The sequence below is a fragment of the Pimephales promelas genome, chromosome 1, assembly GCF_988280905.1.
Source record: "Pimephales promelas chromosome 1, fPimPro1.hap1.1, whole genome shotgun sequence".
In the NCBI taxonomy this organism is placed as follows: domain Eukaryota; kingdom Metazoa; phylum Chordata; class Actinopteri; order Cypriniformes; family Leuciscidae; genus Pimephales; species Pimephales promelas.
In genome coordinates, this window is record NC_142769.1 from 28,679,731 (window position 1) to 28,699,565 (window position 19,835).

General features: G+C 36.6%; 1 long non-coding RNA gene across 1 annotated transcript in view; it reads right to left on the reverse strand.

The window, feature by feature from the left end:
* The window catches only part of LOC120491047 (uncharacterized), a 37,915-nt gene extending 21,692 nt beyond the window's left edge, over positions 1-16,223 (reverse strand). The window contains exons 1-2 of the long non-coding RNA XR_005625184.2: positions 16,004-16,223; positions 12,423-12,487 (exon numbers count right to left, since the gene is read on the reverse strand). This is a non-coding gene — a long non-coding RNA (uncharacterized LOC120491047). The remainder of the gene's footprint in view (positions 1-12,422; positions 12,488-16,003) is intronic.
* Positions 16,224-19,835: the final 3,612 nt, after the last annotated feature.

Genomic DNA, 19,835 nt, shown 5'->3' on the forward strand with positions numbered 1-19,835 from the left:
GGCTCCATTATAGTATAGTCAGGGCAGAGGGGTTATATTACATCCTTCGTGGACCTGCCCTGCCTCTCTCTGGTGTGCTGGCAAAGCCAAGCACAAGACAGCCAAACAAACTGGCTCATTGTTTAGACTGTTTCTTGGTTACAACGATTTAATTAGACACTTTAGTGAGTTAAACTTCACCACAGCCATCCAAAATTACATACTTTAGACTACAAATTTAGAAACACATCGTTATACTGCACATACAATCAGAATACCTTTATAAAAAGCATCCTTGAGGAATTAATGGTATAGCGAGGCAGGAGGAAAAGCTGCAGGAGATTCTGCCAGTGCTCAGGTGCCAACAGTAGAACAGACATCTAATACGGTTCATATTATTTATTTCTAAATTTCAGTACACTTGACAAGTTCAATCTAAAGTCATACTCAAAGAATGGAAGGCTTTGAATGTAAACACCTGAGCAAATGCACTGGCTATGTTTCCCCCCACTCTCAATCATCTGCCATGTGGTAGTACAGCAGCGAAAAACCCTGACTGCATCCATTCATCACAAATGGCATACATATGACAGCATTCATTAAAACATTCCTGACGTTTTGACTGCCATGAAATGCATTTACTAAAGCCTTTCCCGTATGAAGGTAAATAACTCCTATCACATTCTTCATGGTGGCGAATAAAGTGTGCGTGAGGATATGAATGATCGAGGTAGAACATCTAGTTCGAATTCTTTGTAGTGGCCAGGAACGTTTCATTTTAACACACAAACCTGGGCACTTTCCAAAACATTGGCGTGAGGTGAAAGGCTTGAGACATTTCAGACTGCAAAAAGACACAAGATTCCAGTTTATTTTACCTCAAGTGACAAAACATGGGAAAAGGCGAGAGGGGAAGATGGGTGGGGGGAGAATCGGTGTTCCTTTGCAGCTGCCATTTTCTTGGCTCTGAGTGGCTGGTTAGAGGGCGGGGCAGGAGCAGCCACACAGAAGACGCCATAACAACCCCCACCACCAACAACCCACCTCTAGAACCGCTGTTCCATAGTCAGATTTGGCCAATACAGTCAGAATCGCACCTGGCAGGACACTTGACTATCACAGACTCTAGATCTGTTGGGTAAACTGCATGATGGCAAAGCAGCAGTAGCAGTGCAGGCACCCACCCACCCACCCAAAGCACAGGAACAACAACAGCGGCACTTCCTGCGCTTTCACTGAGCAAACTATGCCTACAGCCATTCATAATGAAAGGAAAACCACTGCGTACACACAACATTCAGACCAGCGTTTCACAAATATTTCAAAAATGCAATATTCCTGTGACCAATTTTTTCACCGGTCATCAGGTTTTGTGTATCTAGCTCCCAAAAGGCACAATCATCATATTTTACCAGAGACATTGACTCAGCATAATACAAGAAAGTAAGGACAATGATGTAGTTTTAAGATTCAGTACATTTCACCTTAAGTGTAAAAAATAAATATATTTCCACAGTTAACAACATTCCGACATAAAATACGAAAAAAAAAAAAAACAGAAAAGCAATAAAAAAAATACAATAGTAATATTGTTAATTCAGTTTATAAAAATACTTACAGAAATTGTGATGTCTCAGAATGTGGGGGAAATGATCATTTTGTTCTGACAAGTGACGCAAAGCTGTCAAGAAATTTCACTGGGAATGATCCAAGTTTAAAAGTTTTTAAATAACGGAATACTTCTATAAACACTTCTCTGAATACTTCTAAAACTACAGTGCAATTATTTACCTTAGTTATCTCAAAAAAATAAGAAATGAGAGAGAGAGAGAGAGAGAGAGAGAGAGAGAGAGACTATCAACAACATGAAAACGGTCACATTATCCATTTGTTAACAGCAGAGTCTAGACAGGTCAAGGTGCATTATGTTTCTTCCCAAATGCCCCATCTCACAATCTCCAGACCCCTCGCATGTTCCTCTTTGGAAGGAGGGGTCAGCAGTGGCCAAGTGCAGGCTAATCAGGGCAGAGGGTATTGTGACCCCCCCAGTGTCTCCACTTGGCTAATCAAAGCCCTCGGTACTGGGTGTCAGGCCCTGGTTTGCAGAGGGCAACGGGGACAAAGATATCGGGGAGGGGGGAGTTGTGTCCACTCTCCTTTGTTTCCATTCAGAGACAGAGACAAGCTTCACACAGATGACATTAGGGCTGGGTTCTTTTACCAAGGATGACCCTGATTTCGCAATGAACATACAGACAGACCTACAGACAGACAGACACACACACACACACACACACACACACACACACACCATCTGGGGCCTTCATATCCCAAAAGGGCTGAGGAGAGAAACCAGGGTTTAGCACACCTCCTCTTTTCTCCCTCCCTCCCTCCTTCCCTCCATCTTCTCTTCTTCATTACTCGATGCCTGTTCAAACAGACAGCCAGGACAGACATGGCAAACATACTGAAAAGCTTTTCAAAATCCTCATGCAAATCACAAGCCAATCTGTACAGAGAGACAGAGGCATTTTGGTTTTGGGTGGAAATAATTAAGTTTTTTTTATGCTATTTCCAGCAGACACAGATGAGCCTGCGAGACCTGTGCTGTGGAGGGTACTGTCCAAGTATTCTATGCTAAAAATAGTTTTATTAACTTACCATATCGCATGCAGGAAGATGATCATTATTTTTTTTTCCTTGTGGAATAGCAGAGCTGAATTACTCTGATGTTAAACTGAGAGTATGCAGAGTCAACACACATTTTTAAACACCTCAAACAAAATCTATCACAGCTAAATGTTGGCAGAATTTTATATAAGAAGTTATTAAATTCATAAAAATGCAAACAATTTCTGAACTAATGGACCAAACAAAACAAAAATAAGTTGTTCTGATAAAAAATAAAAAAAACTAGAATCATTACAGATGTGGTTTAATTAAATAGTACCATTATGTTCTTTGTAAACATACTGAAAGAAAAACAACAATGTTGATGCTTTAAAACAATAATAGCAATTTCAATAAAAATGTCTGTCTGTCTGTGTTCTCCAAACTTGAATTAGTGTAAAATGGTATTGATGCTACAATGACTATTCTATTGAATAGTGTCCATTTAGGAAAGATAAATATAATACAACAATAAAACAAAACATAATCAATGCATAAAATAAAACAGTGCAGTGTGCACTGATACAAATTGAGCTTAAATATTTTGTTCTTGCTTGTACTACCAAACCATAAAAAAATTAAACATTGTCACAACAAAGAATATGATCATTTGCATGACTTCTTACACTGAAGTTGACAGTGAAGTACAGCTGATTGAAAGTTGCTGTCATTTTTAACCAACATGTCAGAAGTCTGTCAAGTCAATTACATTAACTCTTTTGAAGTATAAAAAACATTACAGAGTTTGATGGACATCCACACAGCTGGAAGGCCAAAGACAGCATGTGTTTTCTTACAACATATTTGCCTGAAGCACCCAGTTAATTAAAGTCTGTGGCAGCATCTTTATTAAAACGGCGTGAGCGGAAAAACGGCAAGAGAACATGAAGAGAAGAAAAGCACAAAAAATAGAAACAACCTTTTCTGTGCGCTAACTGACATAAGATTTTAAAAGGAATCTCAGGTTTAAGTAGGTAATTGTATTTGACATTCAGTTGCACATTTCAGAGTCTATAAGCACGTCACAATAAATAAAACAGCCTTTCATTCATGCTTTCTAATATGCGTCCATTTAAACGAAGGATTGTGATTGGCTACAGAGGACTGCATCATTTCAAGGGCGGTGTCAAACCTTCCTCTCTTCCTGAGTTTTAGAAACTTATATCACAACATTATACAATCACTGGAATTAGGCTACATAAAGCACAAAAGACAAAATATAAAGCGTTACACGAGAGATTCATTTTGCGTTGTAGCTCACTGGCCTGAAACAATAAATAAAGGAAGGTCACTATATTCAAATTAATAACAATCTGTTTCTAACCAGATATTTTTGCAACGAAATTAACAAAACATTGTCACACACATTCTGGACATTTATTGTTGTTGTTTCTTTCGTACTGTTTGATAAATCACTAAACCCATTATTCACTGTGGTGCTGAGTGATAATTTAAGTGTTTGTAAAAAAAAAAAAAAAAGTTATTTTTAACCTTTAATATTATAGTAATGTAGTACTAACTGACTCCCTTTATAGTTTACAGAAGTAGTTGAGATTTCTTTGCCTTTTTCATGTACTATATTTGAAAATCTATTCAAAGCGTACAATGTACGTCATAGTGATTATTAACTAATTGGACAAATGTAGATAAACAAGTGATAAATGGCCACTTCAAACTATAGATACTGCATCATCAGCATTATCTGAAAGTTTTAGCTATGGTTTCATTCTTGTTTTATTTTTCATAGATATAGATAGAAATGAAAGTAGATTTTTTTTTGCCTGTCTGACAATCTGACAATTTTAGAAAATAATTAAAAATATATACAAACTGATTTAAAAGTCATCAGAAATAATGTTGCGGTAAAAGAGATGCGGTTTCCTGAGAGGACATTGATGCATGTTTGGGACTGCTTGTTAAAGATTCATCAGCAAATGACTGGCTACAATTCGGTGGCATTGTGTGGGAAAAAAAATAATCGTGCAAATGATTTTGTGAGATATGCAGTGCTCTTAGAAAAATTACACACCTATGAAACATTGTGTTCCGGGTTGTGAAAACTCATTAAATAAAACGTAACAGTGGCATTGATCATAACTTTATCGTCTTGTTTTTTTTAATTTTTTTTTTTATTTCAGTTGAACATCTTTACAGCCTTACTGATTTAGTCGATCTTCTAATATAATTTTTCTATAATCAATCCAAACTATCTCCTCATCATGTAGGATTTTAATGAAGCTCAATTTCAACAAAATTGAGAGTAATAAAAACAGACTTACAGCTTGTTGCAGAGAACATCTAAACGCATTACATTTCATTTTAAAAATACTGGCAGCTAAGATAAAATGCAAGTGTTCTTTTCCTGATGCTGACAATCCATAACTTCATGGAGCTTCAGCCGGAACAGGTTGTTCTTCATGAACTTTCTGCAGCAACAGAGACCAATTATGAGCACACAAAAGCATTTCTAAAAAAAAAATAATAATAACAGCACAGATAGTTAATCTATTTGAACTAAAGTTGAGTGAAATTCAACTGTTACAATAATGAGAATTTGGGGGCAAATTTGTTTATTTTTTATAAAAATGTCAATGCAATCAATGCGAGCCAGTTTTTAATGTTTTGCAAAATATTTTTAATTTTTAGTTTATGCAAAATGTAATATTTATTTCCTTTCCTTTTTTTAAATTTGACTACAAACATGTTTTTTGTGAGATTCCCCTAAGGGTATTGATGTCAAAGTGCTTGTTAACATTAAGATATTAGGTTCAAATTTATATTGTATGTGTAAGGGAACATGGACATTTCTTAGGTCCGTCACCATTTTTAAACACCTCTTTGCCTCCACAGGTTCATTACAAATGGTCTTGCAGTCTGAAAAAGCGATATTTATCATTTAAAGGGAGTATACATATGAATTGTAGTCTCTCTCAATTAAGGTCAAAAGCAGCGTATATGAAATAACGGAATAGGCAAAATGCTAATTTAAGAACATTTTAATGGAGTAAATCATTTCACACAGTAGGAAATTTCAACTCACTAAAATTATTTTCTTAACTGCCTCACCAGCACAAAGGAGCAGTTAGTTTTTAGGGTTTTTTTAAAGTAGTTTCGGTCATCATCTAGCATTACTGTCAAGAGTGAGTCCAGATAGGAGACAAATTTGAATGGCTAACCCATGTGCCACCACAATACTTTAAATTGTCATTGGCTATCCCCAATTTGAGAGATGGAACTAACAATAAAACTTGGTTTGAATCCCAGCAGTTCTATATTGGCAGTTTTGATTATTTAATGGTTGCTAAAAAAAAATAATAATAATAAAAAAAAAATAAACAACACATTATACCTAAAATGATTATTATTATTATTATCATCATCATTAAAGGTATTCTAGGTAGGAATTTTATATATATATAAAAAACTATTAGTCTTTAAACTATCTGTATATATCAATGCATAATTTAAATGTAAGTACTCTGAAAAAGGAAGTATAAAAATCGAGTGTCTGTAGACCTCTCACGACTGTTTTAAAGACAGCTCATTATTTCCATTCACTCCACCCCCTCCATTCTGGGCTCCATCCAAAGCCACACCCCAAAAACACATGAACGCGCGACTCCGACCGCTGAGCTGAATACACATTATTTACCTGAGACGAGTGGAGAGGAAGGAGCGCAGTGCATGTAGTGACATCATGTCAGAACCACATGTAAATAAAAAATCTAACTATCGTTATGAAGATAAACAAATAACAGTACTCACTATCAAGCTAATTGGTAAAGTTTAAAATATATATTTATTGATTCGCTAACGAGCTAGTTATCTATAAGGCAAAGCTAAAAACAGGTTCCATGATATACAAATTTTCCATTGCCATCATTTACACTGTGATGAAGATGAATTTCGTGTAAGATTCTTATTGTGTTCGGCATGTAAGAGTTTCCATGATGAAAGCATTGTTGTCTCTGATGAGGACAGTGGGGTTAATAGAATTTATGAGCCTTCCCCTACCATCCTAGGAAAAAAAATATCGCTCCCCAGATGTAGATCTATATTTTGCTTTGTTTCACTCAGACATTTAACGGCGTGTACATACACGCGGAATCACTCGGACATTTAACGGCGTAGACATACACGTCGATAGCTGAAAATGCATATAGATAATAACAATCCACTTGACTTGAAAGTGGCGTGTATGTTTACGCAAAAGTCATGATGTCATGTTACCACATCGTCAGCTCGAGGACAGATCCGGGGTCGAGGGCGAAGCAGAGGAGGTCGTGTAACTAGGGTCCGAGGAAGTAAGCTAAGGACGGGGTGGTCGAAGTGCAGGGCAAGGAGCACTTCTTGGACAAGAGGACCCTGTGTGGAGTTTTGCATCTTCAAGGTCAAATAAGGGCATGTGAACAGGTATGATCTGGATACGCGCAAGTGGGCAGGTCGTGTGTGGCAAAAGGGTCAGGGTGGTTGCCATGGTTGCGAGAGAGTGACAGTCGCCTAAGCCAATCCTTTGTTTCGTCTCGGTTGGAAATAATGAGCTGTGTTTAGTACAGATTAAACGAGTCACTCGATTTTATACTCTTTTTATTAGAGTACTTACATTTTAATTATGCATTGATATATATATATATATAAAGTTTAAACAAATTTGGAAAAAAGTTTTTTTTTTTTTAATTCCTACCTACAATACCTTTAATATTGCGAGGGATGTTGGGTTATGCTTCATGCCACCTTAAGAGAGTGTATCCTTTATGGGCCACCCTAGTTTAAAAAACAATGGGACAGAGAGCAAGATGATATTTAATTAAAATACCATTAGGAATGAGGGAATAAACAACCTTCAAAACATAATGAATCATTCAGACAGCTTAGGAAGCATGCAAATAAAAACAAAGAGAAAAAATAAATAACCATGTCAATGAAGAAAATATTTGCAACGAGAAAAGGAAACAAAATGCATCTGAACATAATCGTTTTTGAGTTTCACAAAAGCTTACAAAATAGCAAAGATTTTAAAATTCATCCAGGGTGGCTGTGCAACTACCTTATGTTGCTCTCTTTGCTTCCTTCTATGACACACACACACACAGAAACTATACAGAATGTAAATGGCCTCTACACAAACTGGTAAACGGTAACAACCATGCAATATCTAAAATATATTACAATTCATGTCTTTCTTTGCTCTTTCTCCGATTGTTATATTTAAATTAACATGACTGGCAACTTTTAATTTCAAAATATTACTTGGACTTCTTAAAGTTATTGTTATAAGATCGAACTTTTCCTAAGGGCATCCTAACACAAGCACAGGTTCATGAATACAGAGTAAGGTCAGCAGCAGTTTATTCCCTGTGTGCCACGATACACTAGCATTAGCCAGACTCAAACTGTTGGCTTTCATTCTGCTGGCCTTGTTATAAGAGAAATGCTGTCAACTCTGAATACATTGTTGATTCACTCTCACCTGAACAACGCCAGCATAACACAACACAGCATGACTAATCACCAATATCTAACCCTCCTCCCAAAACACATCCATGATAACATGTCCACAAAAACATATCAGTCTACTTCCCCTATTAAGTGAATAATATACAAAAATGACAGACAGAAAGGCAGGCAGAAAGAGAGAGCGAGATAGAAAGAGGGAGAGGTCATCACTAATGAGGGAAGCAGGTGACCCCTGCAATTCAACAGTGATCCTATCAGCTTCCACAGGGTTAATCCCCTTTAGGCACTAATTGATAGGAGATAACATGATACTACTGCCATGGCCCTATTTGGTGTAACCCCTGCACTTTCACACATTGAGTGTCAGTGGGAGATCAGACGTGAAATTGATATTTGGGATGTTTGCGTGCTTAAGCGCAGCTCTTTCTTATCGAAGAGTTGCAGTGTTCGTTTAGTGTTTACGTCACAGACTCTTTGCTAGGATTAACCACTTGGCCTTTAATAACTGTGACCACTTCATGTGGTTTTCAACCCATCAACACATGCTTTAGCAGACCGGCTTCAAAACGAAATTTACCCCTTAACTGTTAATGAGTCTGAACGCTTTGACTGTTTGGCGAGCCTTAGCACCTGACAGAATAAAAAAGGGGATGGGAAGAGGTTAAAAATGACTATGACCTCTTGAGATCAATCAAAACAACTGGAAACATATACAACCACAGCTAAAGACAAGGATACGAATAAAACAGAACGGCAATATCAAAAGACCAAATGAAGATACTCTTTTAACAGCATATTGTTTGCATTTGAAGAAATATTTGGCATATCTAGTCACAGCTAAGAGGTTTGTGTTTATCAGTGATTTTGTGTCAAAACGTGGCATTCTGGGACTCTTCGCATCGTTGCAAACAATTAAAGGCAATTAAGTGATCAGCAGCTGTGAAAAAGGAAAAGCGTGAGAGAGAGGGAGATATTTTATTTTAAAAAACAACAACTAGTCCTTTATAGGGATGATGGAATGAACGACAATTCTTTTACCTCTCCTTCAAAACTTAATGCACTTGAATTAAACTAAATAAAACAAATTAAGAGTGAAACATAAATAACATCATGCAATGAGAAAATGTGAGTTCCACAAAAGCCTGAACAATTAGCTTTTGACTCATAGGCTGATCGAAATATACAAACAAAATAGCAAAGATTTCGAAATTCACTTAGGGTGGACAATGCGCAATATAACGCACTAGCAAATAAAATCAGCAAGTAATTAAAAAGAAATAAAAGTATACAAGGACACAGCACTTTAAAAAGTTATCAAATGTTCACACCTAACATTGAGCTGTGTGTTTGGCCTGACATGCTGTTGACAGAAAGCTAGCTGAGGCAGTAAAATATAAGCATTTCCCACCCACATCATGAACTAAACCCAATAAACTACCCTTAGTGATGATTGGCATTTCATCGGTCATAGCCTTGAATCAGTTATGCTCGCTCTGGCTAGCGATTATTAAGTCGAAAGTTTACTATCCAGCTCAAATTATGAATGCTCTGTGAAATTTTGATGATGGCATGAAGTTCTTGTGTCAATCCTCAAGACAAATTTTCTGCAAGCAACGGTGACAAAGAATAAATGGCAGATCCTAAATTTGAACAGCTTTGTTTTAGTATGCGCAAAACGTAATTTAGCAGATTTTTGGCATAAAAGAATTCATGTAAATATGGTAAAAGGTATGCAATTAAAGAAACGGTACATAGTGCTTATATTTTTCATAGTGCAGGCAATTATGCAGATTATATAGAACATATAAAGAACTAATAAATAAGTCTGCATTTAAATTACAAACATACATAACATTTTAGTCTAATCACTGATATGTTTGTCACTGTTCTCACTATTTATTGTCCTCAAGCACAATACCAAAATGGCTATACTGTATTATATAATCGATGTACATTATTGCATAATGTGTACATTACAACTGTCAGTATGTTTCAAAAGTTTATACATTCAACTTTTATTATACATTATCAGCACACAAGCATTCTAGAAATACACCAGGCAAATGTGAATGTAAATTTTCTACTTTCTATAATTTGTATTACAAATTTTATGATCATACTTAAAATTATTTTTCTATATACATTTTTAGCTATACCAATAATAACAGAAACGGCCCTCATAAGTCTCGCATTTCAAAGCTTTTCCAGTTAGGAGCAAGATTTCAGGGCCAATGGGTCACTCAAGAGGCCGAATCTTCCAGAACATTGTGTACCTCAGATACTGTAGGACAAGGCCTCAGACTAAGCCACAAATCCACCCTCCCACACACACACACACACACAATAGCACCTTTGCGGCTTTTTGCACACTCTAAACCAGTCTCGCACAAATTACAATTGTATCACATGAATCGATGAAATATTTGTATTAAGCACAAATAGACACTTTTTTTCATTTAAAGGATTTTATTGCAATAACAACAAGAATAACACTGCTTACACAAATAATTCAATCTACAGCGACGAAACGGTTTCATTTAGTTTTTCACGACAACATCAATTTATCAAAGCAATTAAAAATAAATTGAACATTAATAGAAAGTGTATTTTCATGATTCGGCAAAACTATATTTTTAACAGACACTACACTTTTCAAAACGCATTCTTTTTTCCAAGATTTATATACTTCAATGAACGTTAACAACAAAATGAGCATACATTTTTATTTGTGCTATTTAAAACAGAAATACTAGTATATGATGGAAATCATCTTTAAGGAAAATCATCAACGATAGAAATATGGATAGGAAACATTAAACACAATATTCAACGAGAATGGCAAAAATTATTTTAAATAATAAATACACAATGAGTGATTTAATATATGTTACTATCAGTCTAATGTGCTACCCAGGGGTTAAAAAAATCTAAACATGCTTGTGTAATATACAATGAAATAAGACAAATAACATTTCACAGCGGATTAAAGCACATCATTTACCAGTAAAATCCTCAGAGCCTGAAGGCACAATTTTATTTGGATATTTGTAACTAACAAACAAAAAATATCACTTCCAGAAATGCATTTAAAAAGCAGATCAAAAAATCTTTGCGTGTGGCAAAAAAAAAAAAAAAAAAAATCATCTTTATGAATGTCATCATAGCTATGCGGAAGGTCAAAAGTACAGTAATAAAGAGCACATTTGCTTCAATTTGAGATTGGTAAGATTTGCACCCACAGCATCGTTTATAGCGTTCCATCAAATTTACAATATCATATGAAAAAATAAAAGAAATAAGTAATCAATCGCAGCAAATTTTGGGCAAATCTATCACATTCGTTTAACAAACGAATTTTGAATGACAAAAAAAAAAAATAGCTAAATATTGCAGGAGAAGCCTCAATTCTGAACTGATTCACGTAGCAAAATCTGGTACTGTGGAAAGGGTATCCATCTTCCTCTGCAAAACTCCTCCCTAAAATGGAGGCAGCTGTCCTAATACATCCAACGTCTCGCTCCAGCACTTGGGTAAAGCTTTGAGAAGAGTCAGACGGTACACTGCCATCAGCACGAGGACATGAGTAAAAGGAAGAACGCAACTAAGCCAGGACAGCCACCAAAAAGAGAGAGGCTCTAGGCTTTGGCTGCCTGCCAGTGATCCCTTTAAAATGCCATTGTGGCTTTGATATTGAATATATGCAAGCAATGCAGGAGAGTGAGATCCTTGTTCTTTCACACACCAAATCCATAAGCTCGCTCCACAAGAGCTACAGAGGGACCCGGGGGGCGCTGTTGGACACTGCAATAAAAATGGCTGCCATCTTCATTTTGTGAGATATTATTTCTCACAAAACACACACACAAAAGGATTCCAGCAGCTTTTTAAACATCCAGATGAAGCCACAAAAATACTATTGTAAAGACTCTCCCTGTAACCTTCACATTTAAACTCGAAGCTGTTTCTATACCAGACTGTTTTTTTTTTACCTGTCCATTAATCAACCCGTCTAATCATTATGTTCAATGAAGAAATCAGTAAGAAATTTGTATGAGAAGCGAGTACTGGAAATGATTGGTGTGCCAAGCTGAAAGTGCGATTACTCAGCAACATTTCAAACGTCACATCTGACAAAGAAAAATAGAGACTCGTTTCGGTTAGCATTAGCCTCTCAGATGCACACTCATCAGCCTGCAGGCTTTCATAATCGCACCTTTGCACACATCTCTGCATTCCTGCCGTTCCACCTCTCTCTCCATGACATGCCCAAATGTGCTTCACAGAGTACTGGGTGGGAAATGCCCTTTTAAACCTACCGTCAGCACGGCAGCTCAACTCCAGAACATCGGTATCACCTTTCAGTGTAGCTCAATCTTCCTGCCTGTAAAGAAAGCCCAAACACAAAGAATTCAAATTAAGAAAAGTTAATAAATAAGTCAATATCTATCTATCTATCTATCTATCTATCTATCTATCTATCTATCTATCTATCTATCTATCTATCTATCTATCCACTTCAATTGACCGACCTGACGTGTCATAATTATGTTTAGATTTCTTTACACATATTATCACAATTACATACATTTTTAATCCACATTCAATTTAAAAACCTCGCTATTTTTATCATGTTCAGTAAACATGAAATCATATCAGATGGCTAAAATAATTTAGATCATTGTGGAAGGATAAAACATCTGATAATACTTGAAATATATACTAATAAAATAAGAACAAAATTCCATCAACATGTTGTTGATGTGGACAAATTTTTTTTTCATTTTCAAAAACATACACCAAATGTTTTTTACGGTCCTGCGAGCTAAACCAACAGACTTACACACACAGCTTGATCAGTTGAACCATGACATGCTGTAGCCTACTTGGACACAGATAGGCCTTTAAGGTGAACTGATATTCAGAAGTGTGCAGCGGCGCATTTATAATACCATCAAACATTACATTAATGAAAGCATCAAAATGAACACGTATGTGCTAATCTGCTCAAATTGGCAAAAAGTATATCTGTAAATCAGTGAGCGCTGAAGGCAACAAAAATTCTTAACCAACAGACTTAACCAAATTTCTTTAAGAGTCTCATAGTGAGCCACGCCTATTCGAAATTAACCATGTGCCTCAATTTAATATAGGCTACTCCATTTAAAAAATACGGAATAACAGATACCAATAACAAAAAAAAAGCATAAACGCGAAAGCTTATTTGCAAAATTACTGTTTAAAATAGGAATAATTAAGTGCTTAATATCATTAGTATTTTGCCAACATACTGCAAAATACAAAAATCTACATAAACTTGCATGTTATTTTAGCAAATTGTATCTAAGATAAGCGTTCACAGCACAGTAGGTCTAAAATTTATTCTGTAATTAGTTACTAAGATTTTTGAATGGAACCCTTACTTTCTGTTAATCATTATCATATGAGACATTGCAAAATAAGACTCTTAAAATTCTAAATATATATTTCCTATTGTCTCATTTAAAGTATTTTTTTAATCATTGCGTCATATGCAAACAGATCTTATAAAACCCCAGATCTACTACAAAAAGAATTACACAATTTACACCATAACCTTGTGTGACCTTCAACGATGAGGTCTACTTATTTTATTTTTTACTTGTTATTTCTTTGTGCTTAAATATAATTAATAATAATTACATATCATATGCACCAGTGAAGGGAAGACAAGGATTTTTTTAAATATACATTTATGTCTATTCAATTTATTATAATTTGTAATATATATATATATATATATATATATATATAGCTTAGATATTTTTTTATTTTATTTTAATTTCACAACACCTCTGGGATGGGGCATGATACCATCCAGTGAATGTCTCTCGCTGAGACACTTTACACGCACTCAAAACATGATATAAAGGAGGGACCACTATAGCTACCAATGTATATCCTTGTGCCTCCTGTGAAGCAGCCATCTTGTTTTGATTATGACTGAAAATCTGAGTCCTATGACTGTTTTATTTATAACAATATCAAACAGAGATGTCTCTATCTGCTTTAAAACTATGAATGCATGAACATGCAAAACAAAGCCAAATGGGCAACAGATTCGTGCCTTTTTTCAAATCTGGACCAATATGAACAATCGGTCAAAAAGGGCAGATTTAGCACAATTTATGAAAGAAAGCAGACCTATTCTAACACTCAAAAAACTTCAGACCAGTAAATACAAAGTTAAGTTAAGAAATGACTAATCTGCAAGGATCTGCATGGAAGTCCGTTAGCATATCTGAAATGTTTTGGTCTGCATGCCACAGATGAATCCTGACACATTTTGATTGACATTCATGATAAAGACAAAATAATGCCAGAATCAATTTATACCTTCATACAGCAAGACATAATATGGTATCACAAAAAATATAATCGAAATAGGATTTAAAAAAGCCTAATTAAGAAAATGCCTATAGTTATAAACAACCTCATTAAATAGTAAATAAAGGGGAACCTTTTTACTACACTGAATATTTCTCATTATTTTCTGCAGTCAATAACTTAAAGTCTTTGCCACACAACAAGATATAGAATATTTTTAACATTTGCCGGTGAAAAAAAATGCAGTTCATTAACACACATTGCCCTTTTGTGGTGACCTATTACTGACTGTTCAACAAAATAATAATAATAAAAAAAAGAATTTAACAGCAAACACGTAACATTAACATGTTAACAAACAAAAATCGCAAAACATTGTTCTAGTTAACAAAAAGGCTATGGCTATTTATAAATTTGTAACATTTTCAAAACGTAACAACTTGCCCCAACTTAACATTCATGAAACTTGATAAAAATTCCTGAGTAAAAAGTGTCAACCTTTCAGTCAAATAAAAGTAAATTTTCCGTACTCAATTTTTTGTCTGAATTTATGCCAGTATTCTGTTCACTTCACCCAACTATATGATGATACTATTAAAATCCACAAAAATGATTGTAAATTATGTCCGTTTTTAACTGTGTTTGAACTCAACAAAAAAAACAAAAAACAAAAACGTAGCCTCCTTCTTCCCTGTATTTTTATCGAGTGGATAAAGTCAACGTTTTGTATTTTGTATATATGTAGGGACTGTTATGATAAACAGACAAATTCATAGAATTAGTTAACTTTTGTGTAATAGGCTATATTCGATATTGGGGAACGAACCATTTTTGGACGATACCATCCGAGCGCGCAACAGAACTGTACTGACACGGACACCATATGCGAACTGTGACCGCCGGAGATATCATGACCAGAAAACAAGTTAGCGCCATCGTATGAATCAGACACTGAAACGCGTAAAGAGCTTTTGGCGTTTTTTTTATATATATAGTTTTGCCAAATAGCCTATCTTTTATGTCTAGCCTACGTAATGTCGCTAGACTAACCAGCACTTTACCTGAAATAGCCAACATTTTGTTTGCACTAGGAAAACAGTCTAAACGCAACTCAGTCCTCCAGCGAAAGCGGAAACTTCACACACACAGACGGACCTTAAATTGCGGATAAACAGCAGATGACTTTGCGCATAGCTGCACGCTGATATTCACACTGTTTCGGTATCTCGAGTTCATGGGGTTAATGAGAAACCGTGCTCACGTGAGCACAGGTGCGTCATCTGTCTGAAGAGATGATCGCGATAAACTCTTACTTCATCCCGCCGAACGACATGCGGTAACATGTAATCACATTAAAATGACCACCCTGCATTCGATCAGCGGTTTACATGCGTCGTTTTGTTTGCTATGGTTAAGCAACATCGCATACAGTTAAGTAGGCTACTAGCTAATATATTCGAGAACAACACAACCACCATAACAACGGCAGACTGCATTAGACACAAAGATTTGCGCCCCGCCACGATCATCTTACCTGTGAATTAATGAACTGTCTGGTGAAAAAACATGGAATAAAACTTTGAAATGCGCTATAATAGAATCTAATTTTCAAGCTACGAAATGACTAGAGTGTTGGATGATTGTAAAATTCCGCTCTGTCTCCCTTTGTTTTTCTAATGACTATGAGCGAGACTCTGGATAAACTCCATCACCATTTTTATCAGTTTCAGACAGACTCCAGACACTCTCTGGCCACTTACGTGTCGTGCACTGTGCCTGCGCAGCGCGTTCACGAGCGTCGGCGCGCCACAGACTGACAAGCACCAGACCAATGGCGTCCCGAATTTGAGCATGATATCCAATAACAACAGCCCAAAAAATGATAACCTCTGAATGACTCCCCGGATGGATGCAGAGAGAAAATAATCTTTAGGAAACGCAGTCAAAGTGTGATTGGAGGTGGGGGGTGAATTAGGTTTATCACGCAGACATTGTTGCTATATGCATGTAGTGCACATTGAATCTTTTTGTTAAAAGCAAACGGCATAATAACATTTGTTAGCTACTCTGCACGCGACCATATAGCTTTTATAATTTCAAAAGGATAACATTTTTAATAAAAAAGACTACGTTTGAAAATAATGCATCCAGTTTGGATAGGGGAATTTTATTTTAAGAGAAACTAAGTAAAAATATAAATAGTTAATAACATTATAACAGTATTGCTGGGCATACTCATTTCATAATACCAAATTAGAAATTGGCTATAAGCAGATAAAATTATCTTTGTGTTTTTTAAACACTTTATTGTTTGATCTTAATATACTGACTGATGAAAGAACAACCATTGAAACACTGTTCACTAGCAAATATTTTAGCTATAGTTCCAGCTATAGTTTCAGTAGGCCTATATTAAAAAGAGAGTTGAGTAGGATCAATTGTAACTTTTTCTTTATATTTCTGTTTTTTTATAGACTATGAAAGAGTATAATGCATGCATTCAGTGAGACTCGTCACTCTCAAATTTGTTAAAATAATCTGCACCATTTTTTTTTTATTCTTCCCAATGTCCAACTGCAGGCTACATTTGAATATTTAATTTGACATAAAAACATGTAGAAACATTATGGTAAATATGTCTAATACTCATGTTTGAGTAATTGACAACAAAAACACGATTCTGCTGTTGTCAAGGTTCTTTAAGAAACAAAAATCATTATGAAAAATTAATTCCCACTTTATTGGAACAATTTAGTTCATTAAATACATAGCGAACTATGAAATACAGTTACTTGTACACCATATTTTCTCACATAAATTGCACTGATCCTTTCTGAAGTATTCTATGCACAATTTTAAAGAGGTTTTTATTTTTTGTTACTGTGCTCAATGGATTCACTTTGTTCACTTTCAGAGCAAACAATGTATCTTTAATTAAAGATACACTGGTAATTAAATTCTGGTAAGATTTTAATTTATTATAAGTTTGCTCACTGAATGTAAACAAATATTATTGTGACAAGTCTTTTTTTCTTTTTCTTTTTTTGCCTGTTACAGTTAACAAGGGAAAAAATGCAAAGAATAGTTTTCTTGTAAGGAGGAAATTCAAGTCAGAGATGGAAGAAAGGAAAGAGAGAGAGCAGAAAGGAAGACGAGGCATGAAATCTGTGGAGTGAAGAGAGGAGCAAAATGGCCCTGTTTACACCTGTTCTTAAGATGTGTTTTGGTCGATTGAATCATATGGATACGCTAAGTACAGGTGTTAAACAGGGTCTAAAAAGTTTTGAGCTTGTCCACTTACGACCACTTCCAGAGGTAGACGAAAACACATTCGACCGGATTGCTTTCGTATTGTAGACACTCGTGTGTTCAAACAGCCACAAAAAAACTGTCTTTCAACCTACTGACCTATTGTGTGGACATTATGGGAAGCGTGCTAGCCAGGTGGGATTTAAACTTTGCCAGATGAAGTTTGGTTTGAAGATGAAAAACATACCAAGCACAATGTTCTCTCACCATTCCTGATTTCTAACACACAGTCACAGCTTTCGGCGTGGTCTTGCAGCGAGTTGGCTTTTTGGGTTTGCTAAATATGCTGTTGAATATGTTTGTTTGATAATACTTATTTAATAAATTATGTCTTTTGAATTGGTATACCTATACCTTGCAAATAATACATTATGGCCCAGTTTCACAGACAGGGCTTAGAATAAGCCAGGAGTAGGTTTTAGAAATTAGGACATTACTGGTGTGCATCTTGAGACAAAACAATGGCATTGATATTAAAGGGGTCCTATTTTGGTTTTCCACTTATTCAACTTTAGTTATTGTGTAATGCTGCTGTTTGAGCATAAAATGTATCGGTTACCTATTGTAACCTCGGTTCTCTCTAGAAGAGGGAACGAGTATTGCGTAAGTTAGCTCATGCTATGGGAAAGAGTAATCGTTTCGAGATACTGAAGTCAAAAAATTATCCTTCATTTTGTATTTATTGTCAACGCAGTTCAGCAACTAGCAAACCTAGAGCAGGCTGTCTAGCCCAGCCCGCCGTCACACATATGTCGTGAATCATGCTCACGATGAGGCCATGCCTCTAGTGGAATGAGCCCTGATGCCCAAAGGGCATTGCAGACTTTTTGACGCCTAAGCGGCTGCTATAGCGTTCACATCTGGACAGGCTTTGTTTTCGAGGCGGTGAGACCCTTGGTGCGCCCACCGAACAAAGGGAGAAGCTGCTCCGTGCGCCGGAAAAGGGCGGAGCGTGCAGTGTAAACCCTCAGCTTCCTGACTGGGCAGAGGATGTTAACATTGCTTTCACTATCATTCCCCTGGGGGAATGTTGTCCCTGGATAATTTGTCTGGGCCGTTGTTCAGGTGGCCTGGCACATGCGCAGCTTTCAGCGAGCGCAGGTGATGCTGAGACCACGTGAGTTGGCGATCTGTTAGATCGCGGAGGTTCCTGGTTCGGACATCGCCCTGAGGTTTCACGTTGAACACCACTAACAAGTTGTTTGAACAGACTAGAACATGATGGTACTAAATGAACGGGAGGAAGCGCTTCAGCTCGTTCTCGACCGCCATCATTTCCAAACAGTTTATGTGAAGGAGCTTCTCCTGGTCTGACCACAGTCCAAAGGCTGGTTTGCCCTCGAAGAGAGTGTCAAAACCTGAGTTGGATGCATTTGTCGAGATTACCTTCCGATATGAGACAGCTCCCATCATCACACCCCACTGATACCAGTCGGCCGATAACCAGGGCTGCAGAGCCGTAATGCAGGTCTGAGTCACTCTGACTCATTCGCAGCCAGAGGCCCAAACTCGGCGAGACGCTCGAGCATTCAGCCAGCGTTGAAGTGGGCGCATGCGCAGTAAACCCAGCTGAAGCACTACCGCAGCTGCGGCCATACAGCCCAGGACCCTCTGGAATGTCTTGAGAGGGATGATGCTCCCCTTCTGGAAAGACGCGGCTAGATGTCGAACACGGTGTGCGCGCTGTGTCAATAAATGAGCCATTATGGCCACAGACAGAGTCAAGTTCTATTCCTAGAAATGAAATTGACTGACTGAGCAGTAATGAGCTCTAGATCCAGTTGACTGTGAGACCCACGCTTTCCAGGTCAAGGTCAAGGTCAAAATTTATTTATATAGCACCATTTATACAGACAAGCTGACCAATGTGCTTTACAAAGGAATATAATATCACACAACAGACAGAGCAGAAAACATTAAAATACAAATTACACGTTATTAAAAGCAATAGAATAAAAGTGTGTTTTCAAGCGTGACTTGAAAACTGACAGATGAGGTGCGGAACGAACCTGAATAGGCAAGCTATTCCATAATGTCGCGCCCGCAATGGCAAAAGC